The following is a 25,026-nucleotide window of genomic DNA, read 5'->3' as shown; positions in this document are numbered from 1 at the left end:
CCTTCATGACAAGAGTGCGTGAAGTTAGTGTGAAACATGTCTATGTAATGAAAATAACTCATACACACAATATTTCCCTTGAAGCAAGTGACAAAGAACAATCCCTTTGCATGACAAACAACATTCCCTATGCCCAAAGATGACACATACTACATAAAGATGAGAATGTGAACAACTCTTAAGATCAAGGAGGAGGCTTGAGATCATCACCTTACCAACAAGTGACCAAGGAATGATTGATCACAAGATCCAAGGTAGGCTCTGAAATTTGCATGCGAGCCAAAATTTTGGAGGGATGTTGTAGCCACTACAACATTGGTGACACACTAGTAGAACTCCATCTCTCTGTATAGACCTTGTTTCATGAAAAACGAGTCTAACCCTTATGAAAGTATTGTTTGATCCTTTGATCATGATGGTTTCCACAATAGCTTGTGTGAAATATGTAGTCCCTACCATTCTCTTAGTTGGTCAGCACACATTCCAAGCCAATTAAACTTAGCTTTTTTGATGGGGATGAAGAGTATATGGATGCACAAGTAATATAGTTGTTAGAGTTTAAGTTTCATCTCTGGTGTTGCTCCGTGGCTAGCAGACTTGGACAGTACCCCAACGGAGTCACGCAGGAACACAAGCATTGCTCCACTGCCAGTGAGCCTAGTCAATACCCGAGTGGAGTTACTTGTATCATCTCTCTGCACAAGAAGCCTTTCCCTTCTTTCGCCTTATTCATTTTTTATTTTTTTATTTTTTTCATTTTTTCAAAGAACTATGTATAGGCAATTATTTATTTCAGAGGTGGAAGAGGGATCTCGACTTATTGAGAGAAGAAGAGGTTGTTCCTTCAGAGAAGTATGTTATATATACCTTTTACATACTTGTTAAGGTTTTCCCCCTCACCTTACTCTACTTGACAGAGATGACAAGGGTTAACCCAAAAGAACCAATTAGAGTAGGCGGTACTAGTTAATAGTACAAGCGTTGTGTTTTCACCAAGACTCACTCTAAACAAAACGTATTTCTCATCTGGGTATCCTCAACTGATTAAAAAAAAAAAAAGGTTCTTCATAAAGAGAGAGGACAACAGATAACGATATGTTGATAGATGTACTAGTCCTCTTATATTTTCTCGGCTTGTCTCGAGAACCAAACACGGTTTCATGCGAGACTAGCCTATGGATACAAGGAACAAAATAAAGCAAAGAAAGAAAGAAAGCAAACCAAACCAAGTTAGTGAGCAAACAAACATGAAAACCAGAAAGAAAACACTACTCCTACTCCTATGCTAGACAGTTGGGGTTACGTGAAATGAAATTTCTAGTGAAGCCATCATAGGCATACCCGACCTGCAACCACAAAGATATAAGTAATTAAAATAGATAAAAACTAGTGTGGAACAGAAGATACAAAAACTTGACAATCTTGCACACAAGAGAGAAGGTCTTGCTTGTGGGAAGAAAGATGTGTCACAACCACCCAACACACATGCTTACCTTTTCAATGACTACATCTTTTCAACAAACCTCAAGATCCTCTTTCGAGTGTGTGTTGATCTGTACCAAGCTTCTTAGTGAGTGCAAGGAAGGACTAGAGCTTGTTACTTACAACACAACTCACCAAGTAAGATTGCTCCAACCATTCAGCGATTGGATCATCAAATTCATGACAGTTGTTTTGAAAGACTCATGATCTTTGGAAAGATGGATTTCTGATTCAAGAGAGGCGATCATGATGGGAATATGGTATGGATAGATAGATTTCATCATTCTCGGCAATCATGTCAAGACAGTGAGGACCTTCCATAGCCATCAGCATAGGCTGAAGTTCCTCGCTTGCTTTATAGAAGTATGAAGAGAAAGATGTTACATGGTGAAGATCGTAGTGCACGAAGTGACTTTCATGGTTGTACTATTGTGAAAATGATAAACTGCATGACAGTCACCCAAGATAGAGGAAAGATCAGATGAGTTGGTCAAGATGCCAAATTCCCAGTTTGACATGAACAAAGAAATTTTTTGAACAATCTTTCGAACGCTCTGAATTATGGAACCAAGTTTGTTGTGTGCTAGATATGACAGAAAAACCACCTATAATTGACGAAAAATTGTGCAGGCATCATAGTCATCACATGATTATAGAAAGGATGCCAGCACTCTGAATGTGTGAAGCCAGTTGGGGTGTAGTGAAATGAGAGGGACTTGATTCATGTGATAGCTTGTGCACTCATCATGACACAGGGAGATTGATGGTGTGATGAGCGGGCATATTTGAAGTGAATTATTCACAAGAAGACCAAGGCATTGTTCACGAGAGAGAACATCTGATAAGTATGATTCTAGACAAAGACATCCTTTGAGATAATCAACTTGAAAGTTCCATGGTTTCATGAGAGATGGACACTCCCAACCTAAGTTGGATGTAAGAGATGTGCATCAAGATGGACACGCTGTAACAGACTCATGGATTTGATCATGAGTAAAATCATGGATTCGATCATGAGTAAACTCATGGATTCGATCATGAGTAAAATCTTGAAATCTTAAAATATCACACCCGGAGTAGTAAACATTTTTAACATGGGGATCCACGTCGAGTGCAACCATGAAGATAAATGGATTGTGCATGAGAAACCAGATCTGATTCAGTTCAAGGGGCTTACCAAAGTCGCGAGGTCCTGACATAACCATCAACGAATGCTGAAGTGCCTTAACTCCCTGGCACATCCTGAAACTTTCTAGAATTGAAAAATTGCATTTTGAGATGTGAACCAGATCATGCATGGCTTGAGGATGGTTTTTGTTGCTAATTTCAAAACTTCTCTTAGCATGGTAGCCATCTCTACCACATGCTTCATCAAACTTTTCATCTTCAACAAGCTGACTTGACGAGTTGTCTTCATGCAACATACAAGATGATGACGGGGAATGGGAAGTACGCTTTATGATTAAACTATTTTCGACCTCATCATGGACAACCTCACTTCCTTGTGTTAATTAAGGAGATAACTCATTGGATGAAGAAGTTAGAGAACATGGAGTATCTCCAACGCACGTGGATGCGTTGTGAATAGTAGGAAACACAGGCAACTAAGGTGAAGAGGAAGTTTCGATATGAACGTCTTCTTTGACCGAAGGAAATTCTAGATCTGTGTTAGAGTATTCATGATAAAATGGAAGATCACATGATGTGCTTGGGAATTCATCACGACATATGGAAGCATGGGAGTGATGACTGTCCAAGACTAGTGGTTGATTGAAATAATTAATTATACAAGATGTTTCACTGAGATTAGTTGATTGAGAATTGTTACAGAATGGAAGCCCATTGTTTTGATGTAGACAATTTTGAATCAGAGAGGGGGAATTGATAGTTTCCTCACCTTTCTGCTCCTCTACTGGTGTAATGTGACTACCTTGCGCCTGATTGAAATTTGAGCCAGCAACTTGAGAATCGAGAGAATGTGCACAACTTGATGGAGAAATAGATTGATCAAGCGAGTCATGGTACAAGGATTCATGGCTTGTGAATGATGGAGGATGGAAGAGAGGCAGATCAGCTTCGAGACTTGAGTTGTGAACGGTGATGTCCTCTTGCAGAATGGAGGAGTGAGTCTTGGCTATAGGCTCTCTGAGCCATTCTAGAACTTCCTCCATGGAAGCGGGAGACAGATGAGAAGATGGGATGGGGACATGCTGCGCAGGTTCCTCAGCTTTGCAATCACCGCAAGGGGGCACCCACATCAAGACCAAGAAAGGAGGAGGACAAGGAACAAATGGGGTGTTGGGCTCCTCCTCTACAATATGAGGTGCCTCATGATCTATAAGAGTTGGGGAAGCAGAAAAATCGGGAGGTTCAGGTTCACCGTATGAAGAGACACGAACCAAGTGCTTAAACTCTTGTTTCAAGAAATCCCAGTTCACATCTTCTTCCGGAATTTCATAGCAAAGGTGAAGGAATTCATAAGAAAAGTTATTAACTAATTCATTAGGCTCCATACTTAATAGGTTGATCATTCCACAGACATCTCGGTAGTTATACTTACCAAAGGCTCAATGGAGCTCCCTATGGAAAGGGAGAAGGGAATGGATGGAAGCAGGTGACAAGGTATGGCACCACCGATTAGCACGACCTTCAATGGTGAGGAAGAAAAGTACGCAAACAAGATCCTCACTATCAATTTCATGAGATTCATAGAAATGAAGAAAATCATAAATGTGCCTTGTTACGGACATTCTATCCTCACTATCAAACTTTAACAAGGACAAGAGATCGAGAAGCTCATCAGGGAGTGAAATTTGATAAAGGGAAAAATTGGAGAAACACACCGGGATCACGATTGATGGATGAGCCATTTTGCATAAGAGATTCAAACCAGATGCAATGGGATCATCTTGTCATCTGGCCCTCCTTCTAGCACCATAAATGTTGACGGTGTTGGATCTGCCAACATTCAGAGGATCTCCCCAGTATGAAGTCCCAACTAGACCTCACACCATTTGGTGTAGGATTCCCATCCAGTATGATGGCTCGATTTCCATTATTTTAAATATATGCCTTAGCTATTGGTTGTCAGCACATGAGAGTGGTATACTTAGTCTTAAAACAGCAAGGTTCATGTACCTAGTGAGTCCTTAGTGTCACTTGTGTCAAAGTTCTTTCACTGCAGAGGGGGAGGGGGAGAGTGAGTCTCAAGTCGAAAGGGAGTAGTCCCAACTCAGGTAGAGACACACCACACAACAGGATCTGCGTAGCTTCTGGCGAAGTAGTCCACATGGACATGATAGTCACATACATAAAGGTGAATAAATAGCACGTACAACACCCAATGGAGAATTCCACATGAGTGTGACGGTCGTTATAACAAGTTTACAAGAATGAGTCTGTCTAGTGTCCGGAAAAGTAGTCCACATGAGAAAGACAGTGATAACAACTTATAAAAAACATTTCCAATAGCATATGCACTAAAACAACCGAAATAGTTCAACTATCTTAGTAAAAGTTAAAGCAACATGCATAACAAGCGCCCAAAGAATAGTCTTACAAACAAATGCAATACATGTGTGAAAACATGCTAACCTTTGACAGGCTTTTGAATTAAGCGAAAGGTCCAAGACACATTCGTACACCACACATCACTAGCCCTAGTAATGGAGTGTTGGAGAAACTGCTCGCTACTTAAAGAAAATATTACTGACTCTCAAGGCTATGTGAGAGGAACCAAGGTGAAAGGCCCTTTGTTGTACAAATGAGGGGGTATATATAGCCAAAGGTGAACTGACCCTTGTGACTATTCGACTTCCCTCATGACTGTTCAACTTACAAGACTCTTTGACTTCATTCGTCAGACTCTCGAACTTCCATGTTACATTACATTGATTACAACAAGTATCATCAAAAGTAGTGATGTGGCCAAGGTGACTCATTACACAAATGGACACGACACTGCTAGTATGCACATGCTAGTTGTGATGTTTGTGTCAAGTTGTTGTGCTATTAAGTGATGATTATGCTCGTGGTGTACCATAGCTTCACCTTCGCATGGAATAGTGCGTGGAGTCTTCAATGGTTTTGTGTTCGCTTGATTATTCATGCATGTGCATGTGTCTCCTTCTCTTGCTGATTGGTATGCTTCTTGTGTTCGTCCAACCATGAGAAAGTATTCTAGCATGCACTCCTTGTTTATCCCATACGTAACCGTCCCATGTCTCATCCATGTATCTATTTTTGCAATCATTCATGACGAGACGAAATCAAATCTAGAAATCCCCTAGTCTACCATGATGCATTGTCTTTCATTTCCGGGTGCAGGTGATCGGGAGATAGGACAAGGCTCTTAAACATTGTAGAGCACATGTCAGGCTGGGATGTGAGGCTACAGGGTACTATTAGGAAAATCTATGCAAAGGTCATTTAGAGGTTGGGTTGAGCAGTTCAGGAAAGCAGTGAAATCTGTTGGATATGGCTCAGTTAGGAGGTAGAATTGCACATTTTTTATGGGGAAAGAAGTGGGGGCAAGAGGAGGCACTAACAGTGAAAACTACGCATTTTTCTAGAGGAGGTTGGAATCAAGCTGTGGGAGCCTGCTGGTCAAAACTGTGCAAATCTAGGAGGCAGTCAAGCAGGACATGACTGCGCAATTTCTAGGTTCAGCAGGGTGTCGGGCATCAGGTAGACTGTCAATGAAAATTTCATAATTATCAGGAGGAGTGGAGAGAAGGCCAGCAGTGGGACTACATGGAAAAATTGTGCAATTTCCCAAGACCTTGCCATGACAAGCAACGAGTGCTTGTCCCTCATGTGTTTGTAGTTTCTTTAGGCAGTGTAGGCAGGTAGGATGGACATCTTCTATGCAGTTTTGGAGATGACTGCAACCCTAGGTCATTGCTCAAGTCAAATTCTCCGGTTGACCAGTGGGAGGCTTGATGGATAGGCTTGCAGGGAGCCCAGACTGAGATGTCTTCTTGGAAACTTTTGCGTTGTTCTGGGTGACAGCCAGCTAGGTTGATTCCAGAATTGTACAGTGGAGACTACCTGTAGGGAAGCCTCAAGCTCTGCGTAGTTCTAGACAACATTTCTTGGTCACTGAGGGCTGAGACCGTGTAGTGCAACTCAATGGAGGTTCGTTGATGGAGGGTGGTCCAGTCGACAGATTTTCGGAAAAATTGATAAGTGTGTGAGCAAGTGAACTCATGTATACATGACCTTGAAAACACACATTCAACATGACTCAATGACAAGACACCTCAAACCAACAAGATAATATGTCTCAGTGTGACTATCTAAAGGTGAAATCGAAAAGTTTTCCACTTGGGATGGATCATCAAATGATAGTGACGACACTTGCGCGACATTATTTACAACTTCGTGTGTGAGTGCGATAGATGTTTACATAGAGAACACAACTCATACACACAAATACAATTCAACATCAACAGAACAAGTTCACAAGCATGACATAGCATTCAACATGTTGAAGACGACAGCTAGTTAGACAAGCGAAAAGGAAGCAAGACACATAGAGGAAACACATTAAATGATATTGTGCTTGCAAACATGCATTTTATCGAAGACATAATGATATGAAAATGACAAGAAGTCCTTCAAGATTCACTAAGAGGTGTGCTTCAAAAGATATTATTTACTTACCATACTTACCCTTGAGATGATCATGCATATGACGGAGTTTGCATGAGGTCCTGATCATAACCCGGTTTCTTGTTCCTTATCCTCAACTCCTTGAGAGTGATGCAACATGTCATCTTTTCATGTAATCGCTGAGAGATAGATATGTGCAATTTTAGTGGACAGTGACTACTGTCAGGATGATCTGCATAGTTTTCCAGAACAAGGTTGGGTTTCCTGCTCTACGCAATTTCTGAGAGCAAGGTTGATGGTTACTCTGCATAGTTTTCTAGAGCAAGGTTGGGTTGCTCTGTGCAATTTCTGGGAGCAAGCCTACTAAGAAATTAGGAAAACACTGCGCAATTTTGAGATGTACGACACTTCTATGGGATGGGATCTTGGGAGGACACCTCTACACAGTTTCTAAATGTAGGGAAGCGAGACTGCTCTGTGCATATCTGGAGAGTAATGTTGGTTGGTCAGCTGAGGGACAACATTGTGCAGTTCCTGAAGACAATGGGTTTTGGCTTGGGAGGACACCGGAGGAAACCACTACGCATTTTTGGATGCCAAGGTAGGCTGGGGTCTCTACGCACTGCGCAATTCCAGCAGGAAAGGGACAAAGCTTAAGGGTTGCAGAAGCAAAGTGCACAATTTCGGGAAGCTGGATGAGGCTAGGTTGTCGGTGAAATTGGTTAAGTGTGAGATCAATGAAACAAATGTAAACAGTGATAAGACTCAAGTATGATCGCACACAAACACTTAATGATACAACGTATACCATCCAGAATGTAAAAAAATACTCTTCAGGATGCAACAACCTTCGTGAAAAGAGTGCGTGAAGTGAGTGTGAAACATGTTTATGTAATGAAAACAACTCATACGCACAAGATTTCCCTTGAAGCAAAACAACATTCCCTTTGTGTGACAAACAACAATCCCTATGCCCAAAGATGACACATACTACATAAATATGAGAACGTTAACAACTCTTAAGATCAAGGAGGAGGCTTGAGATCATCACCTTACCAACAAGTGACCAAGGAACGATCGATCACAGGATCCAACGTAGGTTCTAAAATTTGCATGCAAGCCAAAATTTTAGAGGGATGTTGTAGCCACTACAAAATAATACAGAAATATGTTCATCCACCCAGCAATGATGGATCTTGGAAGCTTCTTGCTGCTAATATATGAAGGTTGATAATCATCATGAGAATAAATCTCTCAAAGTGCATCTCCAATCGAATGGCTTCATAGTAAGCCATGCTTGATGCTTTTTGAGCTCCCAGTTTTATGATTTTGATTCATCCACAAAGTAAGGTGAATTCCAAGAGTTACAGTACTCTAGATGTGCACTTTTCATTCACATTATTGTCAGACCAACAAATTTCAATTTTCAACAATGTACTTCAAAAAATAAAAACACTGAAATATCTCAATGAGAAGTTATCCTTAATGGGGCTTATCCATAGATCTATTCAGAGTCTTTATAGCGAGGTATATGATAGGTGTTTATCAAGAGCACCAGGGATCAACAACTTCTACATTTCATCAGACCTTTAAGTGCATTACGGCTAGGTCATCCATCTTAACTTCCACTTTTTCTTACATTAATAAAGAAGAGGGTCATCATATACAACCTTTAAGCCATCACCGAAGTTATCATATTCAGCTGACATGACTTGCCTTTATCAAAAATCATTAGGCAAGAGAAGTCATCAAGGATTTTAAAGCTCCCTCTAAAACCTTGCTTCAGGTGATCATTTTTCCTTGAATCATGAGCTTCCCTTATGGGAAATGAGACTTATCACATAGCAATGGTAACAACAAACTTCTAGGAAGCTTCAGGTCAGTTTCAGAAAAGTCATCATGAAATTATTACAAAACAACTGCCATATCCTTCCTTGCTGAATGAATGCTACAAATGCATCAAATTACCCAGTCCATGATTTAGACATTTATATCTATAAGATCAAGATGCCAAGAATAGGGTCTATGGAAATTATGTTTTCTTTCTCATTGGGGTTGATACAAGGAACTACTCCAAAGTGCCATGCACTCTTTTTCTGGCTACCAAACTTCTAAAGATACTCAAAGGTGCCAGTATGAGCTTCCATTGATTCAACTACTAGATAAGGATATGAGTAATTTCTCCCACTCTATTCACTAAGATTTCATTAGTTTCTAGGCATCTTCACACTGTCCCTTTTGAAGAAAACTCTTTTGACAACCTTTGACCTTGATTTGGACCTCAGACAACAGGCCAAACTAAGGCACCAACTCTGTCTTGGTTAGTAGGTCATTTTCACTGCATAAGAGGATCTCGGCCTGATGTAGTTTGTGCAAAAGACTTCACAGAGGGACTACTCTCATTGCATCATACATGGATGAACCCTCTAAAAATAAGGATCTTTCAACTCAGGCTCTTGGCCTTATCAGCACATACATAACTTTTCTTTGGAGATCGACAAGAATATCGGTTCATTCAACAATCCTTCTCAGGTCAGATTTCTTAGAAGATAGGGATCGAATATATATGTCAATGATTCCTTATTATAGCTTCTTGGTTGTCAACAATATGAAATCTTACAGTGGCTACGTCAAACATAAGGATAGTCTTAAGATCACATGGAGACTCAGCTCCAAGGCATAATTTTCCCAATTTACTTGGTTCCCCCGTGAAGAGCTTAATAAGACTGCAACAGAACTTGAGCTCTAGGACAAAATTTGACCACTTTTTTTCTATATATGTCTCAAAAATTAAAGGCATGTATTGCAATAATTCTTTTGATCCAATTTATGAGATCATGTCAAATAAATGGAAAATTATGTTTTACCAAAACTAATACCTAATGTCAGATTTGTTGAGCATATAGATCGTTCAAGATTACAGTTCTAGGACCAACTATGACCTATCATCATAATTATTTTCTCTTGTAATAAATTTGTAACATGTGAATATTGATTCCATACATAACATGAATCATATAGTTGTGACATATAACATTGATGGCCTGTAGCTATGCAAAAAGAATTAACTTTGTCACAAAGATCTCTATAGTGCAAGACATAGACCTGTAGAGGGTGCGAGGTTCCTTCTAAGGTAAATGAGCCATAGACAGATGTGAGTTTTAGTTCATTATCTAATGAAGATTGGTCACCCATGCATGCTTTAATCACTCCTTATGTATGAACAACTATCTTTGATAAGATGTTTTAGGTGTCTTGAAGAAAGATATGGATGCCATTTCAATACTTCTTCTAATGCTAACTTTATCTATGAATATATTCCAATATTGATTTACCTACAAATATGATGCCATCTCAATTTTGCATAAGAGCTAATATAGGTATCCAACACTCTAGCTAGGGCTTCCTATTTTCATAGTATATTACTTATAGTCGACTTATTTTCCTTTTGAGGCTTCAACTTTCATATGAGAGAAATTTCAAAGTAGTTTTAGGACTTGTCCAAGAGTCAAGAACTTGAATTCCTTCAGGATGACACTATTTTACTTGGATTTCGATGCATGTCACTTAGTATTCTCCTTATGCTTCTAGGACACCTGTAGTTTTTTCTATTTGCAAACTGGGCCCACAAACTTTCAGCAAGCACAAGAAATGTTTCTCAAGCAGATCTAATTCTTCTTCAACATATGAGGACTAGTTTTTCTTTCAGGGTGTCATGACTCATAACTTTAGACAGAGAGGCTATTATACGCCTTCTCAAAGATATATATCTATAGTCCTAATTATGCTCCCTTGATTAGGGCTTCTTTAATTATTGAAGTAGAAATTTCAAATTGTCCCTCTATGCACAGAGATCCTTTTATCTTTCAAAGTCGGCCTCTAGGATACTTGTTAGGACTCAAATCTCTTATTTATATATACCCAAAACCTTGTAAATTCAAACCACGGAGATATTGCCTTCTAGTTTCATTTTTCAATCTTCAAGAAGACTCTTTTCGGGTTCACAAAATACACATAGATTAAATATGATCTTCGCTTCTTTTTCACTATTAAGAGTCAAATTTCAGATCTTGAAGATCACTCACTCTATAACGACTCTCTCTACAAACTATGATTCGGTCAAGTACAGAGTGTTAAGCTCGGCTAGAAGAGTTAGTCTTGATTTTATTGACTCCTTCATTAGGATTTCAGCGTTCATGCCTAGAATTTGATTTAATGTCTCAAGGAGATTGGTCCTAAGAATGCTTATGATTTTTGAGGAGATTAAGCCCTTAATGGAGACTTGTCAACAAGTTTCTTGGTGATTCCATTCTCCTCTTTCTTGGGCCGATATTGATTAGTTGGTAACTTGGTAGTAACAACTTCCCCTTACATTAGGATGACAGGATAGCAAAGATTGAGTTTCATTTACTATATGGTTGGAACCAAGGAATAGAAGGCTAAAACAATGGATCGTTGTGCACTTGGAGCATGCGATATAAGATATATAGTGGTGGTCTTTACTTTTACTTGGGAAGGTAGAGGAGGAAAATGGTTATCACCTTTCAAAGTATTTGCTTTAATGCCCTTTTCTTTCCATAGTGTTGGTGCAATTGGGCCTCAAACAAACAAAGGACCACTCAAACAACTTCAATATTTGGGTTAATTTCTGAAATTCCTAATGTTTCCCACATATTACTCCACACTATGTTGCATAAGTTCTAAAATCATATATAGATCCAAAACAAGCACTAAATTTCTTCAAATGGGCATCTCATAAACCAAAATTCATGCACCACACAGAGGCATACAATTCTATGCTAGAAATAATGGGGTCAGCCCACATGTTCAATTCAATGACAAAAATTCTGGATCTAATGGAGAAAAAAATTGTAAGCCTAATTCCCTAAAATTTATAACAAATTTTTTGGGTCTTTGGGTTCAGATGAGTTATCCATCAAGTTCCTTTAGCCCTGGAAGAGATGAAATGATCTAGGTTTGTGCTAAATAGCATGTCATACAATGGTATGATAACTCTACTTTTAAAATCTAGATTTTAGAGAGAAGCCATGGATGTATACAAGAAGATGATACCAGAAGACATGTACCCAACATGAAATGTTATTCTGAACTTATGAGTTCCTGGGGGGTAAGGGAGAAACGAGATAGGTATCAAAAAAATTTTATAGAAATTGAAAGGTTGGGCTTGAAGCCCAATGTTTAGACCTTCACATTCTACATCAAAGTTCGAGGGAGAGTCGGGAGAGTGGATGAACCATGTGGTATGTTGAGACAAATGAAGGCAGAGGGTTATGAATTGGATTTCATGGCCTTCATTGCATTGATGGATGCTCTTTGCGATGCTAATAGATTGAATAAGGCAAGGGAATTGCTAAGTGAAATGAGGAGAAGAAAACGAAGGCCTGATTCAGTCACATACAATACTCTAATCCATAAGTATGGTGATTTCAGAGACATCAGTGTTATCCAAGAGCTTTGGAAGGAGATGGAGGATAATGGGTGTGTATCAGACCCAATTACCTTCACTACTCTTGTCAATGCCCACTTCCTAGTAGGAAAAGTTGATGAGTCCTTTGGAGCATTGGATAAGATGGTGAAGAAGGAAAACTCTCCCAATTCGATTACTTACAATTCTTTGATTATTGGGCTTCTCAAGACTAACATATTAGAAGAAGCACTGAAACTTTTGCAAGTAATGCATACCAATGAATGAAACCCCACTTCTTTTACCTATAATTTCTTCATGGATTAATATGTTAAGGAGGGAAAGTTCGGTGAAGAAAATCAATTTTTTTGGTAGATGAAGTGGAAGAGCATTTCTCTTGATGTTGTTTCCTTCAATATTTGTATCGATTGTCTTGGAAGAGTAGGAAAAGTTAGAGAAGCGAAAGACCATCTTGAAGATATGAGACAAGTAGGCATTTCTCCTCATACGATTACATGTAACATGATGATAAGATGTTATTTCAAAGTAGGGAAGGTTGATAAGGCTACTGAGCTTCTCTTTCAGATGATGAAAATGGAATGTGATCCCGATGAAATTATAATTTACAGTTTGTTGAGTATTCTTTACAAAGCAAGTAGAGCAGATGAGGCATGGAAGTTGTTCAACAAAATGCAGCACATTCATATATCTCCTACCACTGTGACGTACAATATTTTGATAAATGGGCTTGGTAAAGATGGTAAGATCAAGGAAATGATAGAGTTACTTAAAGAAATGTGGGTAAGAAGATGCCCTCCAAATGTTATTACATGCAATTCAATCCTAGATGGCCTCTACAAGAATGGTGAAGTAGATTTGGCTTGCAGGATGATGCAAAGAATGGAAGAAACTGGGTGCAAGCCTGATGATTTTACTTACAATATATTAATTGATGGTCTCATTAAAGGAGACATGATAGATTATGCTTGCCAGTTGTTTAATCGGATGAAGGATTAGTTGTATCTAGAACTTATCAGCTTGGGTAGTCTCCTACCTGGGCTAGTGAAAGTTGGGAAGCTATATTATGGTTTGGAATTGTATAGGGAGTTATATCGAGTGAGGGGATTATTTCTTTATGATAACATGTGTGCAGCTCTAATTGATGGCATGGGAAAAGCTGGCATGGCGGATGAGGCAATCTTTCTTTATGAAGAGATGTTGAACAAAGGTGTCGGTTGGGATGTTTATGTGGTATGTTCTCTTATCGATTCACTATGTAAGGCAGGGAGAGTGTTTGATGCCCACAGATTGTTTGAGGAATCAATACATAGAGGTGTTACTTTTGATATTGTAGCATATAATGTGCTTATTGATGGCCTCTATAAAGCTGATTGTTTCCATAATGCTTGGAATGTTTTCAAAGAGATGAATAATTTAGGCCATACCCCTAATTTTTTCCCTTATAATTCATTCTTTCATGCTCTTGAACTTTCCAATATGGATAAATCCTTCAGATTGCTTGGAAAGATTCTTGCAAGAGGATGCAAAATGGATACAATTACCTAAAATACTCTAATTTCAAGCGTTGTAAAGGCCAATAGAGTAGATGATGCCTTAAGTATATATGATGACATGATGGAAAATGGATGTCCTCCCTCACCCTTTACTTATTTCCCTTTAATTGATGGGCTTTGCAAGGCAGGAAGAGTGGATGAGGCAAATGATCTCTTTTAGGAGATGGCCAAAGTTGGGTGCATGCCTAATTGTGCTTCTTACATTAGTCTTATGAATGCATTTAGGAAAGTAGGGAACATACATGATGTATGAAAAATTTTTGCCAAAATGTAGCATAGGGCATAAAACTAGATCTAAAATCTTACTCTGTTCTCATAGATAGCCTTTGTATTAAGGGTAGGATAGATGATGCCCTTCACTTTTTTGAGGAATTGAAAACTCATTTCTTGAAGCTAGATACCACTCTCTATAATATCATCATTGATGGATTGAGAAAAGCAGAGAGGTATATGAAGGCCTTAATACTTTTCAATGAAATGAAAAAAATGGATTTGTTCCAAACCTATTCACCTATAACTCCTTGATAAACCACTTTGGAAATGTAGGCATGGGAAAGCAGGCAAAGTACTTATATAAAGAACTAATATCAGAGGGGCATGTACCAGATGTTGTGATTCATAATACATTGATCTGTGGGTTCAATAGAGCATGCCAAGTTAACCGTGCATATGGAATCTTTAAAGATATGATTGTTCGTGGTTGTAAGCCTACTCCAATGACATATTCTTACCCACCTAATTGATTAAGCATATTTAAACTTCACAATCTATGAATTTTGTGCATTTTAATTTTTTTCTACCAAAAAGAGGCACCGCTCCTTTTCTTTCCTACTCAAAAAGCCTGAAACTCATTATATGCATCTCTCCCTTTCTTTCCTCAATTTTCTGTTTCTAGATGTTAAAAGTTTGCAGCTCTCTGCGACTTAACTGGAAAGAGTTGTTTAAAGTTTAAACCACTTGTTTTTTTATAAAAGATGCACATTGCATTTAGCACAAACACTCTAGTTTATTTTTAATAAACCCATAAAGATAGGACTAAGAGGATGGTCACTACAAAATCTACTATGAGATATATTTCTTCCTCCTTTGAATATCTAATTTCTTTGCTATACGTTTACAAGGACTTGCATTTATCAAGTCTTTTACTTATCCTCTGCACTAGAAAGGTTTTTTCTGCTGATCTTGCAGGTTGTTGTAGAGGTAAGTTCATTTAGGCTACTAATTTTTAGATTGAATACTTCTAAGGTATCCACATCCCTCATACTTATGATGGTGGGTCATAGCATTGTTCTGGAACAATAGCCACAAAAAACCATAGTTACTAAGTTTGAATTCTAATTCGATTCGATACAGAAAAAAATTGATTGCCTAAAATCAAATATGGAAAAATCCCAGAGTATACATTTTACACATACAAAAACATATGAATTTTCCAAAATATTAGAAAATTTCCTCTATTTTCAACTCCTTGCCCTTGGCTAGACTATTTTCCTCTGTTTATTTTGTAGTTTGAGACATTTTCTAGTGCTAATTGGATAGAAATGTTGTTCTTGTATCTAATGTTGTATAAATCTATCCAGACATAAACATAGGCACATAAAGTTGCATTTTTTTTAGGAAGATGAACAGTCTCAATCTCAACTCAAATCTACCTGTTATTACACACCACATCTCTGATTCTCCCAACTTAACAGCAGAAGAGGGAGAGATTTTTTATTAGATATTTTGATTTATTACAAATGACATGGTGTTTCAGCAGTGTCATGAATATATATTCATATACATTAATGAGAAGGATGACATAACTACTATGTTGAGTGATTGGGAGTGGGAATGCTTCATCTCCTTTTTGTTGTGGATGGACTATCAAATATGCAGCCTATTTCATCAATAGAGTGGCCTATTTCTAAGTAAAACCAGAATTATTGGCTTTACATATTTGATAAGAAGGGTGTACAATTTTCATTTGAAATGGAATTTCATTGTTATGCCAAGTTGGTTGCATTGAGGAAAGAGTTATATACCTTGTTCTTAATAAGTTTCAATGGTTGGGGTTTAACCCTAATGGGTGTCATTCATCAATAGCTGGCACCATTAGTTAGTTGGTCTTGCCTAAAGAATTGAACAATTAGGAGAAGTCTACAATTTCTCAAACCACTACAAGCAGAACTAAACATACACACCAAACCATGATGGTGTCTTAGCATTGAGCATATTGAGAGATCTAGTTCAACTAGACAACAACATGCAAAGGAGTTCCACCGAAAACTGAGTTCTCAAAGATAGAGTATTTTCACAGTCTTGGTTATCATTTTGAATTATTATTGTTGATTGTTTGCAAGTTATACCAAAGAATAAGCCATCTCACTAATCCTCAACAATGTTCTAGAGTGGTTTTCCACTCAGACTTACATAAAGAACATATATCTAGTAGCCATTTTGAAGACAAAGATCTTTGCATAATGCTAAGAACAAGAATCACATTACAATTCCAAAAGGATCCATGTTGGTGAAGCGAGTGGGTTATAAGTCCCCCATTTTTAGATCAAAAACCCTTTTTCCTTTTTCCCTTCTAGTCAAGTTAACTTTGGAGTTCATTTTCACAAGTTTTCCCTTCCCCATGGCTTCCTAAGCTCTAAACTATTGTGTCACCTTGATTAGAACATGAACAGTAAACATGGGTGTGATTTGCCCATTCTTCGACCAGGTCTCAACCTACCACCAATAGTCCAATAAACAAAGAAATATACAAAATCATCACCTAATATGTTAACCATAATCAATCATATAGTAAAACAACAAGAGGCGATGAGTCCCAAGCACCATATCTTGCAATAGTCTAACTCATTCATGATGATTGTCGCATGAGTATTGATAAGTGTTACTTTATTAATAAGTGTTTATGAGTGTGGATTTTATCATGACTATTGATGTGTTTTATTACTAGCTTGTTTATATTAGTGCATTTAATTACTACCTCTTTATTAATAGTTGTTTTGTCTAAGTTGTCAACATATGTATATGTCTTTGTGTTTGTGTTTTAGCTGTATTGCTTTTAAGTTATCAAATTGTAGTGTTATCAAATGATAATAGATACATGTGTTGATGATAATTATTGCAATTGTAAGATATTTAACAGTAAAAGTTTAAAACCATTGTTATGAGGACTATGTTCATTTAGTCTCATTTGTGTTATTGTTTTCCATCAGATCGATACCTGAAAATACAAATTCAGGGAAAATCCAAAAATGAACATCATTATTTTCTAAATTGTCAATTAATTTTTTTCTAGTATTCTCTTGAAACAATAAAAACTATTCAATTTAAAGTGTGATAACAAGATTCATCATGTTTCCATTGAATAAGTATATTGTTTCTAAATTTGTCATTTGTGCTTGTAGAATGTGGTACTGACCCTATTTCATGTGAAAGGGTTTTTATTCTTGGTTATGACAATGCTAGTAAGATGTAGGCCTTTTGTACCCCATGATCATTTTGCAAGATGCATGTCCTGTGTGGACAGAAATAAGCATTCAGTTATCACCTCCTAAACTAAAGAACTATTTATTTTATTAGGTGCCAACAATGTATGTCAAGTTATTGCAAGGTTATTGTGTGATTGACTCTAGCTCTTAAACGGTTGTTACATGAGTTGCACCTCAATTGTGTCTTATGGTAAAGAAGATCTCTTTCATTTCTAAACTATGTTGTCCTTTATTTCACACAGATATATTAAAACACAGAAATCATCCCTTTTCTAGTTGAAGTACTTGCGGGAGGACATAGTTATCATTAAAATGAAGAAATATTTAAATCTTGCAATTATGCTTTCCAATTTATCAAATAATAACTATTTTAATCCAACATTAGACAGGACAACACTCATTAACACTATGTTTTATTGTTGACTTTTGTTTAATGTAATATCAAATGTTATGCACTATGTAGTAGTTAGAAAATTATGTGCCATTTGAATGTTTGGTGTCACTTCTTAACAATTTTTGTCAACCAGTTGTTGGTGACGTCAAATTTCAACCACCTAAGGATTTTGATCTTTCGACAGAACTTAGAATAAAGTTATGTTTAAGTTTCAGACCACATTTGTTAACAGATATTTCCACATTGGTCCAACAATGCATCACAAGAGAACCATTCTGGGTATAAACATGGACTCGTCTTGCATTTCATTTTATCTAGATCTTGTATCCTTAATCTTTCCTACTTAGAGGAGCACGCTTGGAGAGTTTCCTTCTTGAATAAGATAAGTTGTAATTCTTGAATATTTCTCAAAATTTTGAACATTGTAAGTGACATTTTACATTAATTACCATTATCATTTGGCTGCACCTTTGGAATTCATTCTCCACTGCTTTTTATTACACCCAATAGATGGTGCATGGTAACTAATGTGGATTACCCATTATGATGAATCTCTATTATTCTATTATGCACAAGGTTTACCTTGCTTAGATTTGTTTAAATTAGCACCATATCATGAATCTTGGTTCATCTAAAGAATATCGAAAGAAGTTTGAAATGGTATAATGCCTTTATGACTAAAGGCATAAGAGACTTTGAGAGCACCCACATGGTATGAGAATAAAACTATCGATTGATAATTTCCATTAATATTCTTCTTTACCTAAGGAAAGTTGTTTAGTCAATTTAGTGTCCTAAATTGCTACATAAATTATCAATCCGGGTGTCGTAAACTAATGAAGTGTAGTGCACTATATGTGCTAAATAACCCTTTCTTACCTCACTATTTTCAAGTTTATGTTTGTTTTGGGGTTTTGTTCTTTTGATTCCTAAAGTTCTACAATGTAGTTAAAATCTTAATCTATTGCTGCTAAGAAAATAGAAAATTGAAGTGAGATTCTAAAAGTGCTTTTTAGGTCAAGTTTGGAAGTGAGGTTTTCAAAACAAGAAAGTGAAGAACAAAGCTTATCTTCTTGCTATTGTAATGGTTTCCAAAACATGAGCTAAAAGGACTCTTAAAACTGGTGTCTACTTAATTATAAAACCAAAACTTAAGTGAGAAAATGGAATTGCAGCTATCTATAACAAATTGAGAATGAAATACTGGAAACAAAACTACTTCTGTTGTCTAATCTACTTGCAAATTTAAAGCTCAGTGAACTACTGAATATGGAACTGCAACTATACTAAGGAAAAGAAACAAAAATGAAACTGTAGCTATTCTATTTATGAAAGCAAAACTAAATGAAGTATTGTTATCACTCTGCTATATAATTTAGGGAGAATTGACTCCTTATGATAGCAACTTTTGAGAGATTCCATTCTTCATCATTTTAAAAGAAGTAAACATGAAAATGCAAGGAAAAAATCAGTCATTAGTAAAACATTTCACCACTTAGTCTTAGGTTCAACCATTGACAAAGGGCTTTTGGAAATATCTATTTAAATCATGAGTTTCTAAATTGATAAGAAAATGGCATTAAGCTATCTAACTCTAAACTAATGAACAACAAGAAATCTCATTCATAAATACAACATTTTGCCATTTAGTTTGAGGATTAATCATCAACAAAAGGCTCTAGAAATATTTGTTTATATCATGAGTGACTACACTAAGAAGAAAAAGGAATTAAACATCTTGACTCAAAAAACTAATGAACAACAATAAATCTCATTCATAAATTCAACATTTCACCATTTAGTTTGAGGATAAACCATCAATGAAAGGCTTTGGAAACATCCATTTATGTAATGAGTGATTATTCTAATAAGCAAAGGCATGAACCAACTTAAATTTAAAAACTAAGAACTAAGGAACAACAGAAGAAATAAGTATAATGATGCTACTGTCAACAATTTAAAAACTATAGTTAAGAAGCTAGAGAATAAGGGAAACCAAAGAACTAGGACTAGCAATGCAAGGGCCCTCTACAAGGTCTAGGACTAGCAACGCAAAATCACTTCACACGCTTTAGGTATCCATATAAAAGAAACAAAGTTTTTTTATATTAAAAACAGAGTACTGAATGTGTCGAGCTACAAGTAGGAATTTCACTACTACATCAGCAAAAACATTAACTAGTTCTGCATTCCAAATGCTGATATTTATAGGAAAAATACATAACTGTTTTAAGAGAGAAGTCTTCTACAACAAACACGTAAACAGGTGGTGTATCTGGAAATTTAGTCTTCAGTTGGCTTGAAAAGTAAATCTCTGAATAGTGGCTATTGGATACTGGTTATGCAGGTGGCAAATGACATCCTTAGCTTCAGGAGCCTACCTTGGATTCATTTACTAAGAAACATGCAAAAACAGAGTTCTAGTTGTTGTAAGTCTCTTCCGTTGACTCCCCTTTGACCGGGGTCTTTCTCATCGACTTTGATCAAATGGATAGCACACCATCCATGTACTGACATTTTCCCAACTACCCATATGGTTCGTTTCTTCTCTCGACACCTATGACCTACAAAAGTATGGAGATGGCTGCGAAACAGCTGGTTAGCTGCGGAATGTGGCTATGTTCCATAGTTGAAAAAAAAAAAACCTATCCAAATAACACATATAACAATATAATTTGAAACTCACTGAAATGTACCCCTGAAGGCAACATGCAATGGCTTTTGACGGTTTAGGATGCATTGTCATGGGAAAACAAAGGAAGAAAGATGAAGAAATTGCTTAAGAAAGAGGCAGTTTTGGAACTCAACATACCCCCACTATGAAGCTGTTGCATGTCCTCATGCAACCAAAATTGTAACACCCTTCTTCTACTGCATCTGCTTTGAAACCTCAACTAGAACATCCAACCTTTTCTTGCTTCTTTTTGCTGCAACTGCCATTCTGGGCTTTCTCATGAGGAATCTATATTTAAGGTTGATGAGAGCCCTGCTTAGCTTCCTACTTTTCCTCTTCAATTTTTTGTTCTTCTTATGCCATAGACCCAAATGAAGCATGGTATTATCATGAATGATCTTGTCCAGCTTGTTTTGTTCTTTTAAAGTTTCATTTTCCTTCTGAATATGCCTGTTTAAGACCTCTAACTCATAGATTTCTTGCTTAAGTGAGTTAATCAGAGTCTCTTGTGATTTAATTGGTGGGTTGGATGAAGTCCCTTGATCTACTGATGTGATCTTCTGCTCCAATGACTCAATATAATTATAAATCTGTTGTTGAACTGGGTCAATCCCTAGAGATACTCTCTTTGGACTACTTTCAAAGCCTAGTTGAGGATAATGTTGTGGACTTTGCTCAAATGAGATGTTGTCTTGGGATTGAGTTGGAGTCTCCTCTCCCAAATCTATGAATTGGGACTCTTTTGTCTTTGTTTTCTTCATTCTGCCCTTAAGCCTAGAGCTTCTCCTCAAACTTTGTGAGCCTATGTTTTCTTCCTCTATGACCTATCTTCTTTTCCCCTTTTCTTTCTCTTTCTTGGACTGTTCCTTGATGTGGACTAATTTCTCATAGAGTAATTGCTCCTCCTCTGATGAAGGCTCAGGAGTTTGATAGATTTCCTCAAATTTTCTTTTCATTTTTCCTCTCTTTTTTGTTTGCTTTATGATTTCTGTTAGAGTTTCAGAGAGAGGTTCTTCCTCACTGTTTTCTTTTGCTGAACTTGTAGGAGTGTTTTGAATTGCAAGACTTGTTCTTCTCTTCCTACTCTTTTTCGCTGAACTTCCTTCAGGTAACTCAGGTGGATCTTGGAAAAAGTTCCTGATCATAAATTTTTCCCATGTGTCTCCTATATCCTTCAAGTAATATTCAACTAAAATTTTTATGAGACCATGGTGATAAAGGTGAAGTTCTATATCTTCTATTTTCTTTTGAACAGTGGCGGACATCCTCCTTAAGCTATTCAACAGAAAGTAAGGGAGATTGATGGTTTCGTTTTCAAGAAAGTTCATCAACAACCTTATGTGATACATATACATTGAACCATATCTACCCTCACATGTGATAAATTTTTGAATAATCAAGAGCAAACTACTCCATTTATCCTTAAGTGCTGAGATAGGAATTCCTCTTTTGAAAATTGAGATATCCATACCTAGGTTTTGGAGAATGACTTTCCAAGTCTCTTCATGGAATTCCTTATTCTTGAACCACCTCTCTCCATATTTTGGTAGTTCAGTTGCAGCTGCAATGAAAGACTCAGTCACTGAGAACTTTATATCACCAATCTCCACATCTACCCCATCAAAAGATCTAGCAAATGTCTTGGTGATTTCTTTGTGATGGCCATCGAATTTCTCAATAAACTTCAGCCAGCTAGCCTTCTTCAACATCCCTTTCAACTGAGGGTATCCCTCCACAAATTTCACTCCTATAGGTTCTGTTCTTACAATGGGACCCATTACTCTTTTTTCTGCTTTTCTTCACTGTCTGCGTGTAGAAAACTTTGTAAACGGTGGTATATGAAAACAAAACAGTTATAGAGACAGAAATGGAATATCAGAGTACTGTGGAAAGAAAATGATGGATATGGGAATGAAATATGGAGGGTATACGAAGTAGGGAGACCTTATGCATGAAAAAGTGCAGAGGATATAAGGACTAGTGGTGTTGCACACGTAGACTATGTGGAAACAGAGTATTGCTCATACACAGAACCAAAAACTGAATGAATAGTCCGAGTGCTCGTATTCATAAGAAGGTTGTGGGAGTAAAAAACAAGAAACTTAGTATATTAAAGGAATGATAGAGATGTAAAATATCCATATCCAACTGGGTTAAGTTCATATAATTAGTCGTTAAACATGTGGAGTAGAGAATTACAGTGAAGTACGAGTTAAAGTCAGAGAGAAAATCATGAGACCGTTAGGCATTAAGTCGAAAGGTATGGTAGAGTAATGACAACAATCAAATCGCATGATGACAAGTCAAGGAGTAGTGATTATTCAAATTATACAACTTATTCTTTTATATTGCTACTTGAAATAGGTTTTTATTCTCACCTTTAGAACCATACCTTTCCATTTGCTAAGCTTTGGTTGTTTGCTTTTGTAGGTGCTTAGGTGCTGATGTGTCTTCAAAAGTTGATTTCTCCTTCAATGCCTGCACATGGAATTTATTATGAACTGGCCTCTTTTTTTATTTTTTTGAGCTAATGATCAAACTATTACTGCAAAGTCACATTGGCTGCAGAAGAGGATTAGCTGCGGAACTAGAACAGCTGCGGAACTGGAGAACAACTGCAGAATGTGAAATAGTGAATAAAATATGACTTGATGAATGAATGAAAATAGAAAATGACTGTGTGGATGAAATATGGCATAATGGAAATGGAAGAAATACTGAAGAAAAGTTTATTGATGGAATATGGTGGTGAAATGGAGTGAAATTTGCAGAAATAAAATGGAATGGAACGAAGTAAACCATGAATTTTCAGAATGCATAATGAAAGACCTCTTTCTTTTTTTTTCAATTGATGAAAAGAACAAAGACTAAGTTGGTGGAGAAGAAGGATTCTTCTTCACCAACTTCATTTCAGAATTATTTTGAAAGATCTTGATAAACTCCTCCTTCGAGATTGGCTTTTGATAAATCTTCAACCTATGACCATTCACAAGGAGAGGAGTTTGATGCTCATTTATGGTTCTGATTCTTACTGCTCCATTACTGAAAAAAAATTCAATCTCATATGGCCCAAGCCAATGAGTTTGAAATTTTCCTTGAAAATACTTGAACTTTGAATCAAATAGCAATGCCCAATCTCCTTCTTGAAACCTTTTGTCCTTGATGTACTTGTCATGCCACTTAGCTCTCTCTTGTTGAACTAGACCAATCCTTTGAACTGATTCTTGTCTGATTTCATCAAGTTCATTCAACTGCTTCAGTCTATGCTTTTGAGCTTCTGATAGATCCATCCCCAACTTGACTGCCATCTTGAAAGTTTTGACTTGGAACTCAATGGGGAACAGGACTTGCTTTCCATAAACAAGTTCATAAGGTGTATGTCATGTTGTGTTCCTCCATGTAGTTCTATATGCCCAGAAGGCTTCATGAAGCCTTTCTGCCCAATCTCTTCTATGTAGATGCACAGTCTTGGTGAGGATTCCTTCAATCACTTTATTTGTAGACTCCACTTGATCATTTGCTTGTGGATGATATGGAGTGGATCTCCTATGCTTGATCTTGTACTGTTCCATAAGCCTCTCCATCATGTTGGATGTGAATTGGGCTCCCTGATCTGTCACAATTTCTCTTGGAACACCAAAACGAGTAAAAACATCCTAAAAAAGAAAACTAACTACAGAATTTTGTTAGAAAAAAGTAATGCTCTGGCTTCTACCCATTTGATGACATAATCAGTACATACCAATATATACTTTTCTGCTTGGATGGAGGATTAATAGGTACAATAAAGACTAAAGCCCATTTTTCAAAGGGTTTGATAAGTACTTGAGGTTGTAATGGCATCTCATTTGAGGGGGCAGGTTTCCCTACCCTTTGGCAGCTGTTGCACCTTATGACATATTCTTTGTATCTTTGAAGATGGATTGCCAATAATATCCTAAAGAAAGGATTTTATAGGTTGTCCTCTTCTCATCCAAGTGTCCACCACACAGCTCATCATGGCATGCTTTGAGAATATCAGGCATCTCATCTTCCCTGACACATCTTATGATCATAAGATCTGGCCCTGTTTCATACAATTCGTTAGAGATCCATGAATATCTTGAATTATTTTGAATTATCGTTCTTTTCTCTTTAGGAAATAAATGTGAAGGTAACTTCCCTATAACCAAGTAGTTAGCAACATCTGCAAACTAAGGATTTTGAGTAGTTACTACGAATAGATATTCATCAGGGAACTTATCCTCAACCGAACAGTCTTCTTTGATATTCTGAATCTTGGACAAGAAATCAGCAGCTATGTTTTGTTTCCAGGTCTATATAACACAGTAATATTGAATTCTTGCAAAATTAAAATCCATCGTGTAACTCTGCTATTA

At 37.1% G+C, this 25,026-nt stretch overlaps 1 pseudogene; it reads left to right on the top strand.

Moving 5' to 3' along the window:
- The first annotated feature begins 4,086 nt into the window (after nt 1–4,086).
- Nucleotides 4,087–14,837, top strand: LOC149207198 (uncharacterized; annotated as a pseudogene).
- The last annotated feature ends 10,189 nt before the right edge of the window (nt 14,838–25,026 follow it).

This window comes from Pinus tabuliformis, chromosome 1_2, assembly GCF_031772625.1.
Source record: "Pinus tabuliformis cultivar Carrire ecotype Pingquan chromosome 1_2, CPIR1, whole genome shotgun sequence".
NCBI lineage: Eukaryota > Viridiplantae > Streptophyta > Pinopsida > Pinales > Pinaceae > Pinus > Pinus tabuliformis.
Note: the sequence above shows the minus strand (reverse complement) of the source record. Positions and strands in the feature narration are given on the sequence as shown.